Source organism: Eleutherodactylus coqui, chromosome 5 (assembly GCF_035609145.1).
Source record: "Eleutherodactylus coqui strain aEleCoq1 chromosome 5, aEleCoq1.hap1, whole genome shotgun sequence".
In the NCBI taxonomy this organism is placed as follows: domain Eukaryota; kingdom Metazoa; phylum Chordata; class Amphibia; order Anura; family Eleutherodactylidae; genus Eleutherodactylus; species Eleutherodactylus coqui.
In genome coordinates, this window is record NC_089841.1 from 12,689,761 (window position 1) to 12,712,090 (window position 22,330).

The window sequence follows — 22,330 nt, forward strand, 5'->3', positions numbered from 1 at the left end:
ACAGGGGCAGAAAACTATATAGCCAGTGGATAGTGCTGATAACTGTGGCTACTTCACCGCACTCAAGGAAAGGGTATTGTGAAACGCTCTGCACAGGGGCAGAAAGCTATACAGCTAGTGGACAGTGCTAATAACTGCGGCTACTTCACCCAATACAGAGAATGGTATCTGTGAAATGCTGTTCTGCAGTGGCCCAGGAAATATTTGCATACTATTTAGCGATGAGACCTCTGCCTAATGCCCTGCACACACAGTACGGTCTAGCTGAAGTGGTCTGCAGTGGCCCAGGAAATATCAGCATACTATTTAGCGATGAGACCTCTGCCTAATGCACTGCACACATAGAACGGTATAGCTGAAATGTTTTGCACAGGCCTAGATGCTTAAAAAAAATGGTGCTCCCAGCCAGCCACAACAGTAATGCACACAATGAGGAGTAGCCCTAGGGAGGACCATTGGTGTTCTTGAAGACTGGATCCTACTCTAACACTTTTCCTATATCAGCATCAGCACTTTCCCTAACCTCTGCAAGCATGCGTCTGAGGCGAGCCGCGGGTGGGACCAGTTTAAGTACTCGGCGGTCACCTGATCTCGCCAGCCACTCATTGCTGTTGGCAGGCAGAGGTCTGGCACGTTACAGCAGGAAGTGGTAATGCCTTCCCCACATGTTTATTGGCTAGAAAATGGCGCTAAACGTGGGGAAGGGAAATACTCGAACGAGTATCAAGCTCGGACGAGTGTGCTCGCTCATCTCTATTTAGCAACACTGCCCAAGGAGTTTTATGTATATTGCAGTATTTTGCAGCACTAATCTTCATCAGGAGTGTTGCCCATGTCTTCCTCCCAGCGTGAGATATACAGCAGTTGTGTCTGGTAAGAGGAGTTGACCAGGCTACAGTATATTTGAGTGATGAGGCCTGTAGCATGTGGGCGTCTTAGGGAAAAGATTTCAAGAGCAGTTAAAGTCAGGGGATTGTTTGTGTTCTTGTAAGTCACGGGATGGGAAGTCAAAGTCTTTATTTGGAGGGTGGGCAATGGAGTGATTATTTCTAACGATAGTAGATGATATATTTTTGTGAGATCTCTGTCTATCCAAACTTTAAATGATCAGGAAGAGTTATTGCCAGGAGGAAATAGAGAATAGGGTAGAATGGGCAAATGGGGAGACATTAAGCCTCCTAAAGTATTTGATAGAGTACCAGATTTTAAGAGGATGTTTTGTTATCGGGTTAGTGATAAGGGGTCTATCTATCGGTGGGTTCTACAAGATGGATTCTATAGTGAGAGGAATGACCTCTGTGGCCTCTATGGATGACCGACCCGAGGGCAGTATTCTAAGTGGAGGGAAGTAGAATCAATTGAGCCACCTGGGCTGCTTGATAGCATTTTATTAGATTTAGGACTTGCAGTCTTTCCTTCAGTCTAGTTCTATACAGACATGGTAATTTCGCGAGAGGTCAACTCTCTCTTCAAAGGGAGACTCCTATTTAATTGAGGAGACAAGCCTATGGAGTGAAATTCCCAAAGTAGATTCACCTGTGGCTAAAGCAACCAGAAATACCTACCTTTCATTTGAGGAATCCTCTCAACTACCGGAACCTATGGACAAAAAAGCCGATCTATTACTTAGGAGATCATGGGAAGCCACGTCTACCCTGATAGAGCCCGATGTTGTAGCCACATCCGTGGCCAGAACTGTTTCTCAGGCTCACAAGACTGGAGGACAGTCTAAAACAAAGAACCTCCAGGGAAGAGAGATGAAAGAGTATCCCTTTACTTAAAAAGTGACCGGTTTCTTGGCAGATGCATCTGTAGAATCCTTCTGGATTGCTGCAAGAAATGCAAGTCTGAATAATGCCTCTAGGAGGGCCTTATGGTGAAAGCATGGAGAGAGCAGATCCAACGTCCAAAACCATCTATGCACCATTCCCTTTGGGGTGAATATTTGTTTTTGTTTCTGAACTAAATAAAATCCTGGAAAAAGCTGGAAAACAGAAGACATTACCCAGAGAGTTTAGGCCAAGAGACCCTCTTCCTCCATGCAGACCTGGCTACCCACGGAGACAGACCAGAGGGAAAGAACATGGCAGATGGTCTTATCCTAAGGGAAGGAAAGGTAAAAACCCTCTACTACCATTCCCACTTCAAATATCCTCTGAAGTCAAACAGCCAGTGGGGGGCAGATGGCTCCTTTACTATGGGAATATCTGATTTCTGATAATGCATGGGTACTGCCAATAATCCAGCAGGGTTATAGGATAGCATTTTACTCACTACCAGCTTGGAGATCTGTGATTACAACTAATCAGCCCATAGATTTCCAGCAAGAAATACAACAAGGGGTGAAGGAGCTCTTACACAGAGGTGCAGTAGAGCCTATTCAAAAATATGTATAGTTACCAAGCCCAACGGGCCCTGAAGAATAATAGCACATCTTAGAAGTCTCATAAATATATTACAGTTCGGAGATTTAAAAGGGAAACCATTAAATCTACTATATCTCTGATAAAGCTAAACAGCATCTTACGTACCTTAGATTAAAGGGTGCTTATTGCCATATACCAGTCCATCAAACTAACCAAAAATACATTAGGCTTGCAGTTCAAATGGACACAGTCGTTCACCATTTTCAGTTTGTCTGTCGGCCTTTTGGTCGGCGATGGCCCCACATTTATTTTCTAAAAAAATGATAGAGCCAATAGCTCACCTCAGAGCTCAAGGGGTTAATATTGTCCCATACCTGGATGAAATGTTAATTATTGCAGATGATAAACCTACCATGTAAACTGATCTGACCCAGACGATAGAGCTTTTGTCAGGTCTGGGGTGGATAATAAATGAAAGAAAATCAAGTCCGGACTTTTGACACAGGATTTGGGACTGCCCACAGATCCGGTCATACTGGAACCAAGTCACAAACTTGCTTTCCACAATCCTGGACGTCCCAGTTCCCATCACTCCAGAAATCTGCCTCTTTGGCGTCCTCGACGCAGAACATTGGCACCACTATGATAGAATCTTCTTGCGGGAAGTATTATTCCTAGCCAGAAAGGTTATTGCGATACGCTGGATGGACCCAAGAGGTCCGACTCTGACAATGTGGAGAAAGATTACCAACTCAACCATACCGTACAACAACCTGATATATAAAGCACGCAAATGCCAGGACAAATTCCAAAAGGTATGGGGCCAGTGGTGTGACTCGTCGCTAACCCTCTTCCCCAGCAACCTCTCACCCTAGCCATATCGGCGCTACAAAGGCGGCAACGTTATCCTGAAAATACAGACTGATCAACCCCTATATTGGTTTACCTACCCAAAACACCTCACCTCTACGTCCCTTCTATGAACCCACTATTGGATGCTTCCCAATTCCTCCTCTACTCCCCCAATCCTCTCTTCCTCTCCTATCCACCGATGAGAGTATTGTATAGAACAATTACTATATATCTTATAGATGCCTGATCTTGAAACTTTATGAATGTCTATGTACTGCAGTTGTTATGTTGTACAAGCTGTTTACTTGTCAATAAAACGAGTTTAAAAAAAGAAAATCAAGTCTGAGCCTGGACACTGAAGAAGTATTCCTTGGGGTACTGCTGGATACAGGTTCAGGCTCATCATCTGCATACATAACCATGGTGCGTGGGCTCTAGCACATTCTAGGCCCCTCAAAAGGGAGGTTCTGTCCAAGTGGGACAGGAGGCAGATATCCATAGGAAAAAAATGTTATTAGGTTATCCCCCCTAACTAAGAGGTCATTGACCTGGTGGCCTCTATCCAATAACCTGAGCAAAGAAATACAGTGGCACGAGGATCCTTTTGGTTTAGCTAATGACCGATGCAAGTGAATTGGGTTCGGGGACTCAAGTAGGACAAACAGTTTTACAGGGGTCCTGGCCTCCTCTCATTAGTTCCCAGTCTACTCCCCCCCCCCCCCCCCCCAATAAAATATTCACCAGTACCATGAAGAGTCTGGACTCTACTACATCACTGCAGTGATCTGAACAGCTCATCGTTAAGATGATAAGTGAGCACGCTCGGATAAGGCAGTTACTCAATCCTATGCAGACGGCCGCGCGAAATCTCATGCGGCAAACAAATCGCGGCGTGCTTTATTTCTGTGCGGGGCTTCAAGGTACAAAAAACCCTCTCCCCACCCCCTCCTTAATATCTACATATATTGTGCATTATACCTCCATGTCCCTATATTAGTGTTGGCCACAGATGTTCTCCTAAGAGTGTCTCTGCTGAAGATACCCCCATAACAGTGTGTCGGCTGCAGATGTCTACTCTGTTAAACGTTTTTGCACACCATTTGGTTTGAAATATTTTTTTCTTACTTCCAACTAAAACTTAGGTGCATGTTGTGGTCTGAAAAATATGGTATATTGTTCAAACATAGTAAAAATCTGTTTACTTCTTAGCACGTGACTGTATTGGGAGCTCAGAGGGATGTCTGATATCTGCAGACTGTAAAGCAGAAGATTGTGATATCACAGAAGATACATATGAAGAACCTGCCATTATCCCAGATATCCCATCAGCCCTTCACAGCAAAGATTCATCATCTGATCCTCTTATACAGGTCCCATCTTCTCATCCATCACAGACTGGTAAACAGGTGAAAAGTCACAGGAGGAAGGCTAAACATCAAGGAGATCCTACAGGGGAGAAGCCTTTTTCCTGTTCAGAATGTGGGAAATGTTTTAAATGGAAATCCTATCTTGTTAAACATCAGAGAATTCACACCGGAGAGAAGCCATTTTCATGTAGGGAATGTGGGAAATGTTTTAAATGGAAACCATATCTTGTTTCACATCAGAGAATTCACACAGGAGAGAAACCATTTTCATGTTCAGAATGTGAGAAATGTTTTACTCAGAAATCATCTCTTGTTAGTCATCAGAGAATTCACACAGGAGTGAAGCCATTTTCATGTTCAGAATGTGGGAAATGTTTTAAATGGAAATCAGAGCTTGTTTCACATCAGAGAACTCACAAAGCAGATAAGCCTTTTTCCTGTTCAGAATGTGGAAAATGTTTTAAATGGAAATCAGAGCTTGTTGAACATCAGAGAATTCACACAGGGGAGAAGCCATTTTCGTGTACAGAATGTGGGAAATGTTTTACCCATCAAACAACTTTTGCTAGACATCAGAGATCTCACACAGGAGAGAAGCCATTTTCATGTTCAGAATGTGGGAAATGTTTTACCCATCAAACAACTTTTGCTAGACATCAGAGAACTCACACAGGAGAGAAGCCATTTTCATGTTCAGAATGTGGGAAATGTTTTAATCGGAAATCACTTCTTGTTTCACATCAAAGAACTCACACAGGGGAGAAGCCATTTTCATGTTCAGAATGTGGGAAATGTTTTAAATGGAAATCGGAGTTTGTTTCACATCAGAGAACTCACACAGCAGATAAGCCTTTTTCCTGTTCAGAATGTGGGAAATGTTTTAAATGCAAATCATATCTGTTTTCACATCAGAGAATTCACACAGGAGAGAAGCCATTTTCATGTACAGAATGTGGGAAATGTTTTAAATGCAAATCATATCTTGTTGAACATCAGAGATTTCACACAGGAGAGAAGCCATTTTCATGTAGGGAATGTGGGAAATGTTTTGCCCATCAAAGAAGTGTCTTTAAGCATCAGGGAATTCACAAGGGAAAGTAGCATTCTTTTCTTCTCCAAACTAGTTTTATTGGCAAATAGTACAAAATATTTGTATTCTGTAACTGTGTATCATTCTGATTTAATGCTGTGTTTCTGATGGGATTTTCTCGGAATACATAACTATTACTGTCCTCCTGCTGTTTTACCCTGTACAATGCTAGTTTTGAATTTGTACCAGTTTATAACTGTTCATTTTAGAGCTAATTGATTCTTTATATGCCAAGAATTCCTGTTGTTTTGGTAAACTTGTCGACCGTTGTCTATATGTTCTGATGGGTTTATGTGAAAGATGACGTGGGGGTCACCATGATACTATATTCTTTGTAAATTCCTGACATTTAATTCTGAGATGACAGGTGTCTCTGCAAATATTGATAAATTCCCCATTTCTTGTTTTCTTTTTCTGTACTAAAGATGTATTTAGTCTTTTAACTAATAAATCCTAAATGGTGGTAAGGCCAGAATTCTTTTTCTGTCTCTTTCTCTCATATGTGTGTGTGTATGTATGTATGTATGTGTGTATGTATGTATGTGTATATATATATATATTTATTTGGCAAGCCGGGGTCTACTTGCCTGCGGATCGCCAACTTCCGGACCGGAATGGGCACCAGCTGTGTAGAAACACTCTCTCTGGAGAAATGGATGTTCTTTAAACCTGGCTCCTGCCAGTCTTTATTCACAACACAAACAACGTAAACGGAGTCCATATATCGTACTTCAGTAAAACATAAAGTCCATATACTCACCCCACCTGGGTGTTGAGGTTAGGGTGGTCAACCCAGTCAACCTCCTGCCTTCCTGGTCTGCACCAGACCCTGGGGCTAGCAGTCCTCCCAGCTCCACTGAGCTGTCTCTCTGGCCCTCCCAGCCCACTTCTCCCTGGGTGTAGCAGGAATGTACTCTTATGGTCGCCTGCAGACGACCGGGTCAGATCCGGCTGCGAGAATTCTTGCAGCGGGACCTGACCCGAGCGCCTGCAGAGAGCAGCGCAGGCACTCACCTCTCCCGCGGCCCCCGGCTCTTTCATGTGCTGGCTACCGGGCAGCCGCCGCATGAGCAGAGCGGGGCCAGCGGCCGGTGAGTGACATATATACGTGTAGATCACTGTAGAGAAACTTTTAATGGATATATCAACTCAATCTAAAATATAACTTTTAATAATAATTATCTAAAATTTAGACACAATTGGAGACCACAATACACGTGTACACATACAAACATATACATACATGGGTTCCACAATGCTGCCGCTGTATGGTACGTTATGCTGTACAGCTCCGATGTTGACTGCATATAGCTATCGTTTCCCTAAAAGGACGCCCCCACTGTGGAACTTAGACACTTTCTTTCCCCTCGGATTACATAGAAGTCTTATGTTACAGCTCTGATGATGGCTGTCATAAGAGTAACTCTGAACGCACATGTGGTGCTCACACTGTAAGAAAGAAAGGAGTTTTAGCCCCTCTGAGGACTTTATATCCTATTGAGTATTTTGGTACGTGAATTATAACTGTAATATAACAGTAGTTCTCATTTGGATTGTCACTATTGGCTATCTAAACCCATGTATGTATATGTTTGTATGTGTACACGTGTATTGTGGTCCACAATTGTGTCTAAATGTTAGATAATTATTATTAAAAGTTATATTTTAGATTGATTAATATCCATTAAAAGTTTCTCTACAGTGAGCTATACTTTCCACAGTGAGGACCTATTTGTCTCTGGGATTTTTTTTCTCCCCTATGTGTCTGTGTGTGTGTGTATGTATATATGTATATATGTGTGTATAATATATATATATATATATATATATATATATATATATATATATATATATATATATATATATATATATATATGCTTACCTGTCACACATTGCTGCAAAGACAGACAGACATACATACATTCGTTTTTATATATCTAGATGACGGCAGCAGCGACCACTGAGGTTTTGTAGGCCGCTGCTTCCCCCTTGCAGGCTGAATAAAATAGCCGTTGTGTGGAACATCCAATTTATCCGGCTGCTGTGGCTTCTTGGGAAGATAGCCTAGTACATGTTTGCCCACTTCCAACTCCAATGGAGACTGACTGTAAATGGCTGGCGTGCTCTAGTATTTATGGTTCCAAGCTGTACGTGTCATTGCATACAGTCTGTCTATCTATCTATCTATCTATCTATCTATCTATCTATCTGGGTTATTGCATACAGTCTATCTATCTATCTATCTATCTATCTATCTATGACATCAGCAAATGAGAGAATTAGATTCCGTACGTAAAATTTGAACGCTAATTCTTTGGCGCTTTGAATTGAATAATCGAGTTGGAACCCATTAACTTTTCCTATTGATGACATAATCAATGCTCGTGCCAAATTTCAAGTTTCTATGACATTGGGAAGTGAGAGAATTAAATTCCGTACATAAAATTTGGACGCTAATTCTTTTGCGCTTAGAATTGAATAATCGAGTTGGGATGAGACATAAGGCCTTGCCCATAAGCATTCCCCAACCTCCAAGAACTGAACCTACCTACCTGAATGAGATTTTGTAGGCCGCTGCTTCCCCCTTGCGGGCTGAATAAAATAGCCGTTGGGTGGAACATACAATTTATCCGGCTGCTGTGGCTTCTTAGGAAGATATCCTAGTACTTGTTTACCCACTTCCAACTCCAATGGTAATTGGCTGGCGTGCTCTAGTGGTTCCAAGCTGTACGTGTCATAATAGAGCCTTAATGACATCACAATGCAGCTTATGAGAACATGTTGGGGCATGCTCGCGCGTTGCTGCGAAGACAGACATACATACATACTACGTTTTTATATATCTAGATGACGGCAGCAGCGACCACTGAGGTTTACCGCTGGGGTATGTCACTCTTATTACTAATGGGGGGAGTGTCACTATTATTACTGCTGTGGGATGTCACTATTATCGCTGGGGTGAAGGTGTCACTATTACCGCTGGGGTATGTGTACATGTGGCAGAAATGGGCAGGGCTCTTTCAGAATAGACCGGGTGCAGATTTTGACTGCTTTTTAGATGCGGAAATGCTGCAGAATTTTCCACAGAAATCTCCGCTGAGCACATTCTGCAGTATTTCCGCGTCCAAAAAGCAGTCAGAATCTGCACCCGGTCTATTCTGAAACAGCCTTGTCCTTTTTAGAACGACGGGGGTAAAATCATACGTTGTGATAAGCCCCGCCCCCTGACGTGTTGGCACTTTGCGATACATAAGTGGGTTTTGGGTTGTAGTTTGGGCACTCGGTCCCTAAAAGGTTCGCCATCACTGGCCGAGTACATGTTTGCCCACTTCCAACTCCAATGGAGACTGACTGTAAATGGCTGGAGTGCTCTAGTATTTATGGTTTCAAGCTGTACGTGTCATTGCATACAGTCTATCTATCTATCTATCTATCTATCTATCTATCTATCTAGCTATCTATCAGGGTTATTGCATACAGTCTATCTATCTATCTATCTATCTATCTATCTATCTATCTATCTATCTATCAGGGTTATTGCATACAGTCTATCTATCTATCTATCTATCTATCTATCTATGACATCAGGAAATGAGAGAATTAGATTTTGTAGGCCGCTGCTTCCCCCTTGCGGGCTGAATAAAATAGCCGTTGGGTGGAACATACAATTTATCCGGCTGCTGTGGCTTCTTAGGAAGATATCCTAGTACTTGTTTACCCACTTCCAACTCCAATGGTAATTGGCTGGCGTGCTCTAGTGGTTCCAAGCTGTACGTGTCATAATAGAGCCTTAATGACATCACAATGCAGCTTTATAGAACATGTTGGGGCATGTTCAAGGGCGTCCGATGTTGATGACATCAGTGATGACATCACAATAGCAGGTGGCTTACTTATTCGATCTACGTGGGGGGGGGGGCGTAACGTTCGACGACGCTCGCGCGCCATTTATCGTAGGATATTTGTACTATGCCTATAATCTTCCCAGGAGTGTACTTAACAACTTCCCAAAGTTTCATGGCGATCGGATGAATGGTGTAGTAGCGCATAAAGGACAAACACGCACGCACGCACGCACGCAGACAGACATACATTCAATTTTATATATATAGATATATATATAGATAGATAACAACCAATAACAGCGCAGCTTTCATGTTACCTCAGCAGTATAATATATAATAACCAATCACAGCGCAGCTTTCATGTTGCCTCCGCAGTATAAGAAATAGCAAAAAATCACTGCGCAGCTTTTATGTTACCTCAGCAGTATAAGAAAGAGCAACCAATCACTACACAGCTTTCATGTTAACTTAACAGTATAGGAAATAGCAACCAATCAAAGCACAGCTTTCATGTAACCTCATTAGTATAAGTAGCAACCAATCACAGCGCAGCTTTCATGTTACCTCAGCAGTATAAAAAAATAGCAACCAATCACAGCGCAGCTTTCATGTCACCTCAGCAGTATAAGAAAGAGCAACCAATCACAGCACAGCTCTTATGTTCCCTCAGCAGTATAAGGAATAGCAACCAATCACAGCGCAGCTTTTACTTTACCTCAGCAGTATAAGAAAGAGCAACCAATCACAGCGCAGCTTTTACTTTACCTCAGCAGTATAAGAAATAGCAACCAATCACAGCGCAACTTTCATGTTACCTCAGCAGTATAAGGAATAGCAACCAATCACAGCGCAGCTTTTACTTTACCTCAGCAGTATAAGAAATAGCAACCAATCACAGCGCAACTTTCATGTTGCCTCAGCAGTATAAGAAAGAGCAACCAATCACAGCACAGCTTTCATTTTACCTCAGCATTCCCAATATCCAGCAATTGTTTTGCGATACGTTGGCGGATGCATCATTTTGTAGTTGAACACTCATCTCGTTGCTCGTAATGCCTTTTGCTTTCGTGCTTGAGATGGAAATCAAACGATCTTTGTCTGGGGGGCATAAGTGTCGATGATGCTCGCACGCGCGCCACCTATCGTAGGATAGATGTACTATGCCAGTAATCTTCGCAGGAGTGTACTCAACAACTTCCCAAAGTTTCATGGCGATCGGATGAATGGTGTAGTAATGCATAAAGGACAAACAAACAGAGATATTTTTATATATATAGATGACATCGGGAAGTGAGAGCATTAGATTCCGTACATAAAATAATAGACAGACAGACATTTTTATATACATAGATAATGTGTGTGTGTATGTATGTATGTATGTATATATATATATACACATACACCCATACACACACAAGAGGTGACTGGAAAGTTCTCGGCCCAACCTCTGAAGGTTGTCAGTAGTCCAAATGTTTATGGCTACTTTTCAATGTAGACCTCTTTTAGGGCCACACACTTTTGCCAGCGCTGCTGCAGACTCATTATACCCTCCTTGAAAACATTTCTTCCTGCATGGCAAAAAAGTCCTCCACCGCAGCCATGATATCATCATCTGATTGAAAATAGGTTCCAGCTAGATGTTTCTTGAGCTTTGGGAAGAGCTGAAAGTCAGAGGGGGCCAAATTGAGTGAATAAGGTGGGTGGCGAAGCAGTTCGAAGCCACAGGACTCGATGACAGACATCGCTATGGCGGATGTGTGCAGGGGCGCATTGTCCTGATGAAATAGCACTCGTTTTGTCAAAAATCTGACGCGTTTCACTTTCATGGCCTCCCTCAAACGCATTAGTTGAGCAGCATAATATGCTCCGTTCACTGTTTCACCTTTTTTGAGGTATTCAGCCACAATAACACCCCTCAACATCCAAAAAACAGAGACCATCACCTTGCCAGCTGATAGGACTGACTTGAACTTCTTGGGGGTGGGTGAGGAGGGGTGTTTCCATTGTTTCAATTGAAGCTTGGCTTTGGGTTGAAAGCGGTGAACCCATGCTTCATCCATCGTCACAAAACGTTTGGGAAATGTCACAGGATCTACCTCAAAAAGAGGCCAAGTTTTCAGCAGACATGACGTGCCTCTGGTGTTTGTTCTCTGCTGTCAACATTCTTGGGTCCCATCGACATGAGACCTTGTGCATGTCAAGTACAACTCTTATGTGTCCAACGCGTTCCTGAGATATGCTCACTCTCTAAGCAATGTAGCGTTCTGTCACACGCCGCTCTGCCATGATGATATTGGATGACCGCACGCTGGCTCTCTTTTACCATTTTTCAAGATGTGTACGCCATGGACACTTCAAACTCCAATATCTGACACCAAAAAAAGATATTAATGAAAAATTTGGTATGTAACCTAGCAAAGGGATGCACTATTACTTGCTAAACTGACATTCGGCTAGGACAAGTATTTCATGGGTGGGCAGACAACTTTTCAGTCACTCCTCACGCGTGCGCGCGTGTATATATATTATATATGTATATATATATATGAATGTGTGTGTATTATTTTTTTTAACAAATATTCCTGAACTTTGATTTTCGCATGTTAAAATGATGCTCCGAATTTGTCCCAATATAATAAATATAATAACAATATTTGTATATCGCCAACTTATTCCGCAGCGCTTTCAGGCATGGATAAATGCAAAACAATACAACAATTGCAATGTGAGATACATTGGGTTAGACACAAATGGGTTGGGGTGGTACAGGAGGTGCAGGGGTTGGGGAACACAGGCAATAGGAATTTCATGTACAGATCATTTATTAGAAGGCAAACAGGGTGGAGCACCATAGGGAGGGGCGAGGGACTAGGTCAGGGGATTTGGTATGCTTCCCTGAAGAGGTGCGTTTTTAAGGCACGTCTGAAATTTCGTGCATCGGGAATTGTCCGGATGCCTTGGGGTAGAGCATTCCAGAGGATGGGTGCTGCTCTGGTGAAGTCCTGTAGGCGAGCGTGTGAGATTCGTATTACAGGGGTGTTTAGTCTGAGTGTGTTAGCCGATCGGAGTGAGCCGGCTGGGTGGTATACTGACAGCAGGGAGGTGATGTATGGTGGCGCAACGCCATGCAGAGCTTTGTGAGTGAGGTAGAGGAGTTTAAATTTAGTTCTGCAGTGGATGGGCAGTCAATGCAGCGACTGGCATAATGCAGAGGCATCTGAATAACGACTGGATAGAAAAATGAGTCTAGCTGCTGCATTTAGTATGGATTGGAGTGGAGCGAGTCTAGTGCGGGGGAGGCCAATGAGTAGCGAGTTGCAGTAGTCAAGCCGGGAGTGGATGAGGGCAACCACGAGCGTCTTTAGCGTGTCCGTGGTTAGGAACGGACATATTTTAGCAATATTTCTGAGGTGCATGTGGCATGTTTGGGCCAGAGATTGGATATGGGGGGCAAAGGAGAGGTCAGAGTCCAGTGTGACCCCAAGGCATCGGGCATGCCGTCTGGAGGTTATGATGGTGCCAGACACTGGAATGGAGATGTTGAGGGAAGGTCGGTTAAAAGGTGGAAAGACAAGGAGGTCAGTTTTAGAGAGGTTTAGTTTGAGAAAAAGGGAGGACATAGTGTTAGAGAGAGCGGACAGACAGTCGGTGATATTTTGGAGGAATGGTCCAGAGATCTCATGAGAGGAGGTGTATAGCTGGGTGTCATCAGCGTAGAGATGGTATTGGAGGCCAAATTTGTGGATGGTTTGTCCAATTGGGGCAATATAGATAGAGAAGAGAAGGGGACCAAGGACCGAGCCCTGGGGTACCCCAACAGCGAGAGGAAGTGGAGCAGAGATAGAAGCAGCAAAGGAAACACTGAAAGAGCGGTCAGAGAGGTAGGAAGAGAACCAGGAGAGAGCAGTATCCTTTAGACCAATAGAGTGGAGCATAGTGAGAAGGAGATTATGGTCGACAGTGTCAAATGCAGCAGACAGGTCAAGGAGGATTAGTAGGGAGTAGTCACCTCTCGACTTTGCAGTCATCAGGTCATTTGTTACTTTTGTAAGGGCAATATATCTGGAGAGCTTCTGATCGCACCCTATCTCTGTGTGAGATTATTAGCAGCATAACATACAGCTCTTGGCTGAGGCAGAATGATCCCAGAGGGATTACCAGTCCTAGTGGGTAATCCTCTATCTACATTGACAGAACATAGAGGTTCCACCGAGATTTCTAAATTAACTCTTACGATCGTGGGGTCAAACTAAATATGGGGTCCACACGATCGCGACCAGGAGGAATGGATACATACAGGTTCACATGGGTTTCAGGCAACTGACCCTGTGCTGCGACCCACTTCACGGCTCCTGGCTATGCTGCTAGTCCCTACACTAACCAGGAGACCAGCAGCACCAGACACAGATTACATAGCAAGCTGCAACAGGACAGACAACCCGGGCACAGACTCTACCGGCACAGACTTTCAGCAGACTAAAACATATATTGAAAACCACACGGACTCCACCCAGAGCTCACATGCACACAGATGAAACTCACAGCAAGTCCATGTGTCCTCATACAGGAGGGATAGACAGTCAGCCACCGTGCTGACATAGGGAACTGTGTCAGGGATACAGCAACTGACACACAGAGCGAGACCTAAGACGTTTGGAGGCCTCACCTATGAAGGGGATCTGCATATAACACAGAGAAGGACTACAGGTGTCCAAGCAGTCTTTGGGAAGCAGAGAGACACAACAGACCTACATGCAAACACAGTTCAAAGTGGGAACAAGCTGCACAGAAATATCCAAACAGTACAAGTCCAGCTTCAGACTGACAGGAGCTGGGTTTATATGTGCTGCAGACTAAAGGGGATTGGCTGCTGGAGAATACCACACCCAGCAGCTCAATTAACCCTCACCTCCTGAGGAGCTATGCTGCTAGGAACATTAGTACTACAGATCCCAGCAGCACATGTAATCATTAACCCTTTGTAATCAGGAGCCCTGACGAATGAAGAACAGAAAACCATGCTGTATTGTTGCTACTTTTATCTTTCTTTAGGGCTCTTGCACACTTGCGTTTTTCTTGCGCCTTTTTTTCACGCGATATCGCTCTGTTATTTTTTCACGCGATTGTCAATGGGCCTTTCTAATGTAAAAAACGCATTGCACAAAAATTGCAAAGCGCCAACCTGCGATGCGTTTTTAACATTAGAAAGTCCCATTGACAATCGCGTGAAAAAATGCAAGTGGACAGGAGCCCTAACTCTTCTGAGTGCACTGGAGATTTTGGGACAGAGGTGGGAATCTAGAAAAGAAAGATCACTGGGTCTCCTTGGAACATAAGGTCTTACATTTATCTTCGTTGCGGTCCTTCTTTTCGTGTGTTTCTTTTCTCTTTTGCTGCTATTTATGTCCCAGGCGTATGAATGCCAACGTGATTGAGATAAGCTGGTCATTGAAGGTTGAGAGCAAAGACTAACCAGTTACCTTCTGATGGCTTGACCTCCGATGGTCTCGCATGCATCCCTGGTTTTCAATCCCAATATATGACTGGTATCAGGGAGAGCGCCTTGCACACTGTTTAGGGTAAAGAATGAAATATAAAATTTAACTCACCGGGTGCTCAACATGTCACCCATGGTAATACGCTTGCACCAAGGATCCAGGTACACCTAAACGACCAAAACCATGCAACTCGTTTCGGCGTAAACATACGCCTTTATCAAGCATAGAATTATGTCACAAATATTGCTATAAATAACCATCTGTACATACCATGTTTTTGGGAAGGGGAGGGACATCCTCCATGTTTCGCCAGCTTGGCGTCGTCAATAGGCGCCTTAATGGCGGTCCACGCCGGCGAAACACGGAGGATGTCCCTCCCCTTCCCAAAAACATGGTATGTACGGATGGTTATTTATAGCAATATTTGTGACACTATTCTATGCTTGATAAAGGCGTATGTTTACGCCGCAACATGTTTTTGGTTGTTTGTCCCTTGATTGTTTTCATCATTGGATCACTGGCTTCTTGTTACGTGTAAAGGCTCCACATTCAGCGCTTCACATAGTAGGTAAACCACTGAGTGAGAAGCACAAGAGTGCTGACAACCTTAGCCGTGACATCAGCACTTGTGCAGTTGTTTAAACGACTGTTAGCCCGTGTAAAAGGGCCATTACAAGGGGATGTCAACTGTTTACATCCCTCCACCATTATCTCCCATCCTGGATCCAATACACAAAGCCAGACCTTGTGGCCTAGAGACTTAATTCTATTATTAATCACAGGAGGAATTGATTACTGGGATTAGCGGCCATTCGAATATTACAGCTCAGCAGTGGTTATCTTTGCAGAACCCCAGTGTACCACAGACGCAGTGCAATCACTCCCATTGCTGTGCACCGCACCACCACTTCCCCCAGAACTCACAGAATCAGAAATCTGTAAAGCTAGTCATTTGACACATATCATGTTTGGTATCCACATGTAGTAAATTCAATATATGTTACATGGCGGCTATAGCTTGCCTATTGCAGGTCCTCCCAGGGAAATATGGCCGAAATGTTAAATTCGGCTTCCATCCAGAAGATTTGCGCATATACTCAGCCAGTCCATCAATGATGTAAACAGTGAGGGCAGCGGAGGTGTGACTAAAAAAAAGCTTTAAAACTAATGAGGATCCCCTCCCCAAGTTGTCAAATCCTGGAGTTGCATCTAATGCCAGCCTGTCCCCCGTTCTGCACACTCTGCGCCCCAGGACTTTTGGAAACAACTTTATAGACGGGTATTTTCTATTACGTTATTTCTTTTTATTTTCATATTGTTGTGTGTATTTGTAGGCTCCTTGTTGTTGTTAGCCGTTTAGTCATTCACGAACCTCGGCGACCCTAAAGGCACGCTCCTCCATGTTTTTTGGTTTTGCACTGCTTCTTTCAGTTGTGTGATATCCATGCCAGTACCCGCTTTAACAATATCAGCCATTATGTACTTTGGCGGCTGAGTCGTCTTGTGCCACTGATTCTTCTAGAGACTCTACTTAATATCCGTGGGTCTGAGCCCGGTCATCTTCCTCTCCAGTGATATATTATACAATTCAGGACTTCTCTGTTTGTTGCTCTCGATGTCCAGGATATACACAGCGAGCGCCACAGCTCAAACAAATCAATCCTCCTGTTGGCCTTTTTTTGCAGTCCTGCATTCACATACATGGCTATGAGGAAAACAGTGGTTTGCACTATCCTGCTTTTAGTCGCTATGGCGATAGCCCTACTTTTCAAGATTTTGTCCACATTTAGCATTGCGCTTTGCCCAAGTGCTATCTTACATTTTATATCTGGCATTGATTCTCCAGCCTGGTCAATTTCTGAGCCAAGGAAGATGAATTCTCACATGTATTCTATGGACCTCATTGTCAATTTGAGCGGTCTGCAAATCATGTCCTATGAGGAAAGGTTAAAGGATCTGGGAATGCTTACCTTGCAAAAAAGAAGGCTGCGAGGAGACTTCATAGCGGTCTACAAATATCTGAAGGGCTGTCACAGTGCAGAGGGATCAGCCCTATTCTCATCTGCACAAGGAAAGACTAGAAGCAATGGGATGAAACTGAAAGGGAGGAGACAGAAATGAGATATTAGACAGTGAGGGTGATCAATGAGTGGAACAGGATACCATGGGAGGTGGTGAGTTTCCTTCAATGGAAGTGTTCAAACAAAGGCTGGACAAATATCTGTCTGGGATGATTTAGTGAATCCTGCACTGAGCAGGGGGTCGGACCCGATGACCTTGGAGGTCCCTTCCAATGCTACTATTCTATGATTCTATTTTGATTTGAATTTGGCCATTTTTGGCAATTGTCATAATTTTAGTTTTCTTTATATTCAGGTAGAGGCCCAATTTTTTACTTTCAGTTTTAATCTTACATATCAGCAGCTTCAGACCGGCTTCTGTTTCTGCAAGCAGAGTTGTGTCATCTACATAACTGAGATTGTTGATGTTTCCACCTATTTTCATCACTATTTTCAATTCATCTAGGTCCACTTTGTGCATGATCACTTCCACATATAGGTTAAACAGGGGTGAGCGGATGCAGCCCTGTCGGACACATTTGCCAATCCGAAGCCAATCTGTGTCCCCATACTGTGTTCTCACAATGGCTTCTTGATTGGTATAAAGTGTTTTCATTAGCTTGACTGGATGTGCTGATACATCCAGCTCTTGTAGGGTGTGCCATAGCTTGTCATGATCGACGCAGTCAAAGGCCTTGATGTAGTCGATGAAGCACTTTTGGGATTCTCAATCTTTTCCCATGGTCCATCGCAGGTTTGCCATATGGTTACAGGTGCTGTATCCTCGCCTGAATCTTCCTGCGTATCAGGGAGTGTTGCTTCAACTACCGACCTCAATCTTTCCTGTATAATTTTGAGAAGGACCTTCCTTGCATACAGATTGAGGGCTGTTGTTCGGTAGTTAGAGCAATTCTGTGATTCTCCCTTCTTTGGTAGAGGGATGAAGACAGATCTTTTCCAGTCCTGTGGCCATTGAGTAGATGCCCATACTGCCTGGCACAGTGCTGTGATTGTTTTTACTGGTAATGGCAGCAATATCTCTGCCAGTATGTTATCTATGCCTGGAGCGTTATATTTAGCTAGTGATTTAATTGCCATAACCACTTCTGACTCCATAATGGAGGGTTCCAAGTCCACAGGCTCCGCCTTGTGCAGTGCTCCAGGTATGTGGCTGCAGGCATATAGTTCCTCTGAGTACTTCCTCCACCTGTCCTTGATACATTGTTGGTCATTCAGTTCCTTACCATTTTTGCTTTTGATTGTGCCGTTGCATGCCATGAATGGTTTTCAGGCCATCTTGACCTGTGCGAATAGGCTTTGCATATGGCCTTTCATGGCTTCTGGTTCAAGTTGTTTGCAACTCTCATTCTAGTCAATTTCCTTGTCTTTTTTTGCTACTCGCTGAAAATAGTCATTTAGTTGCCAAACTTCATCTTTACTGCCGGCCTCCTTTGCTGCTCTTCTTTAATCGGCTATTCTAAAGGTTTGCTTGGACAACCAATAGCATTGTTTTTGCTGCTTCTTATAGGTGAGATGCTTACTGGCTGTTTCCATAACTGTGGACTGTATATTGTGCCATAGTTCCTGCTATTGTGCTTTTCTGATGTGTCAAGCAGTTCAAATCAGTTTGCCACCTCAATAGTGTATGATTGGGGGATTTTTGAGGTGTCAAATTTTCTCAATGGAACACCTTTCTTAATGCTATGGAATTTTTTTTTAATCAACTTTTATTTATATTTTCAAAAGTTATACTGACAGACATTTCGCAATTTTGGCATCTGAGGATCTTCAGGAGTCCTACAGAATTGAATTATTACAATCAAAATATCACTCGAAAGTCCTTCTATCAGGGGGTGGTGGGTCTACCTCCTTCACCAACATAAATCAATCCTATGCCGAACAAAATGCTGCTACATATAAACAATAACAACTGAAAAACACCTAGTTGAACAGACAAGGACAGGGGAAAGGGGGGGGGCAGGGGAATAGGGAGAGGGGGGGAGGGAAATATGGTACTCATCCAATCCTGCTTTTGAGTTGGGGAGTCGGCACTCTAGATAGGGTCATGACACACCTCATTCAACGCCCCGCAACACTGCTTAGTCACTTAAGATGTTTCCACAGCAAACGCCAGGGATCCCAGGTAAGCAGAAACTTTTCGTGTGAGCCCTTCGACCAACTAGTCAGCTCCTCCAGGTTGTATATTAGATCTACTTTGTCTATCCATTGCTCAAGTGTCGGGAATGTTTTTTTAGCCAGAGGCGGGGAATCAGGGCCTTGGCTGTGTCAATAAGAAAAGCCAATAGCTTATTTTTCAAGGAGTAAAAATGCGCCGCTGGCTGCCACTAAAACACCATTTCTGGGGTAACAGTCAACTCTACAGGAGATAATCTTCTCATAACCTCCTCGACCTTATGCCAGAAGGATACAACCAACGGACACTCCCACCAAATGTGTAGGAATGAACGAATGCCGTGGTCACATCTCCAGCATCTATTGTGAGGAATTAATTTATGGTCAAACAGCCATTGAGGTGTTGCATACCATCTCACAAGTAATTTATAATGGTTTTCCTGTGATAGGATACACGGAGAGTGTCCGAAGGCCGTCCTCAGGGCAAGGCGGATGTCCCTCTCGGAGAGTGTTATGCCGAGTTCCTTCTTCCACAAGATTATGAAAGTAGGTTTAGAAGTAGCTGGGGGGGGGGGGGGGGAAACAAAGTTTTTTTCTCAGATTGGCAATCTTCCTGAAACTCAATCTATTGTCTTCCAGCATTTTCTCGAAGTGAGTTAAGGGTCTGGTGGACTTTTGTAACCTGGTAAAGTCTCCCAATGTCCTAGTAATATGTGCCACCTGTAAGAAGGACAGGTTGTGGGAGGGCAATAGGGTTGGTAGAATTTCATCTGCTTTTAGGTGAGCCAGGGCTTGAAGGTCTTTAAGCTGCAAGCCGTCTAATTTATTCCAGAGTGTTATCAAGCTGGGGTCCAACTTCCTCTCTGAAATCGTATTAATCAGCTTTAAAGGGATAGCAGAAGATGGTACGGGGGCCAGAGAGTCTCTCAGGGCGTCCCAGACCTCGCCGGGGCCACGTAATAGAGGGTTGAACTTACTGCCGTTGTATGTCTGTTTCGAAGGACACCATAAGTCCTCTAAAAAGGTTGTAGCATGTGAACCCAGTGCTAAAAATTTAAGGAGCTGATCTCTTTTTGGTACCACCAGGTCTTTCCAGTAGCTTAATTGGGAAGCTCTGTAAAAGTCGTGGACGTTTAACAGGCCGATTCCCCCCTTCTACACTTCTCTTCATCATGAAACTAAACACCAGATGAAGATCGAGCGTAGGTTTTTGAAAAACAATCTCGGAAGGGAAATGGGTAACATGCGAATTTTATACAGGATTAAGGGCAGAATATAGGTGTTACCATACAGCGCGGCACGGGGTCCCGCGGTCGGCGCGCGTCGCTCCGGCGTCGACTCCGGCGGCCTGGAGCCCTGTGTCGAGGTTTGGGGCGGCCGGTGGGCGGCAGCGTGGGCGTGTCCGCCCGTAGGGTGCCGCCCACACTCCTCCGTTCTTCTTATACAGCAGTGGGTGGAGTTGCCTCCTCCCAATCTCCGCCCCTGGGCGGAACCTTGTGGTTAAAAGACTGGCAGTGAAGTGAGCTCACTGCCAGTTATTGGTTCTGCTTGCACCTAGCCAGTCTGTCTGCGGTTTCCTCAGCCAGTCCCTAGTTGCCGGTCAGCTCCCTCTGGTTCCCTTTGTTCTGTCTGCTCTTGTCGGTTCTGTTAGCCTCTAGTTTAGTCTGGCCCAGTCAGCACTAGTTGCTATCCAGTATCCTGTCAGTTGGCCTGTGAGCTCCATCTCCAGCTTGGTAGTTTTGTTGGTCGGTTCCATCTGTCTCTCCTGTCGGCACTCTGTTCCCCCCATTAGGTAGCTTGCTTCTTGTCAGTCGCCAGGTCCCTAGCCAGGGCAGGGACCGTCGTCCAGTTGTCCGCCTGGGGTTAGCCAGGGCCGAGGCAAGTAGGCAGGGACAGTGGGGTGCGGGAAGATCAGGGCACCCCATCTGGCGCTCGGGGGGGCAGAGTGCCGTAACATAATAACTGGCCCTTAAAATACTGTTTTTCTTTTCATGGCGGCAATCAGCGCCCTTGCAAACCAGCTGCAAGACCTGGTGCCGGTGATCAGGGATTTGTCAGCTCGCATGGTGGCCCAGGAGCAGTGGGCGTTGTCGCAGGGGCAGAACGCCTTTACCAGTCCCGAACCCAAGTGCCCTCTTCCTGAGGTATTCTCTGGGGAGAGGAACAAGTTTTTCATTTTTCAACAGGCGTGTCGCCTGTTTTTTCGGATGCGTCCCTGTTCTTCTGGCTCGGAGGCCCAGAGGGTCGGGCTTATAATGTCCCTGCTGCGGGGCTCTGCCCAGACTTGGGCCTTTTCCATTCCCGAGGGTTCCCCCTCCCTGCAGTCGGTGGACTCCTTTTTTCAGGAACTCGGGGGTATCTTCGATGAACCGGACCGAGTGGGGTTGGCGGTTTCACGGTTGCTGGCGCTGCATCAGGGGTCGCTTTGTGTGGAGGATTATTGCTCCAATTTCAGATGCTATGCGGGTGACACTGCATGGAACGATAGTGCCCTGAAGGACGTTTTTCTGCAAGGTCTCTCGGACGCGGTCAAAGAGCTGTTGATCTCCCATCCCGTTCCCGGGTCCTTAAAGGAGGCAATGGAGCTAGCGGTGAAGGCAGATAGGAGGCTCAGGGCTGGGAAGCAGGACAGGCAGACCAGTAGAGTCAGGGAGGTCGTTTGTCCTGTTCCCTCCTCTTCCATACCAGTCTCTGTTCCCGAGCCTATGGAACTGGACCCGCTGGACCCCAAGGAGCGACGCCGAGTTCGGTTATTGCATCATCTCTGCCTCTACTGCGGGAAAGCTGGACATTGGGTGATAACCTGCCCCCTGAGGCCTCAGCGTCCACAGTCTGAATCGGCAGAAAGACTCCCAGTCCTAGGCGATTGCAGGGAGGGTCGCCTAGGACCACAGGTACGTACTAGACTTCTGATACCCTGCCAGGTTAGATTCCGGAACTTCTCCCGCCTAGGGCAGGCGTTTATTGATTCCGGAGCAGCCGCTAACCTGGTAAGCATGCGTCTCGTTGAGCCCCTGAGGGCTGAATTTGTGGCGCTGAAGACGCCAATTCGTTTTGCTAGCATTGATGCTACTCCTCTTGCTTCGGGCTTGGTACGATGGAGGACCCCAGTGTTACAA

At 44.8% G+C, this 22,330-nt stretch overlaps 1 pseudogene; it reads left to right on the plus strand.

Annotated features, from left to right (window-relative positions):
* Positions 1–5,936, plus strand: part of LOC136628693 (zinc finger protein 585A-like) — a 106,877-nt pseudogene extending 100,941 nt beyond the window's left edge.
* Positions 5,937–22,330: the final 16,394 nt, after the last annotated feature.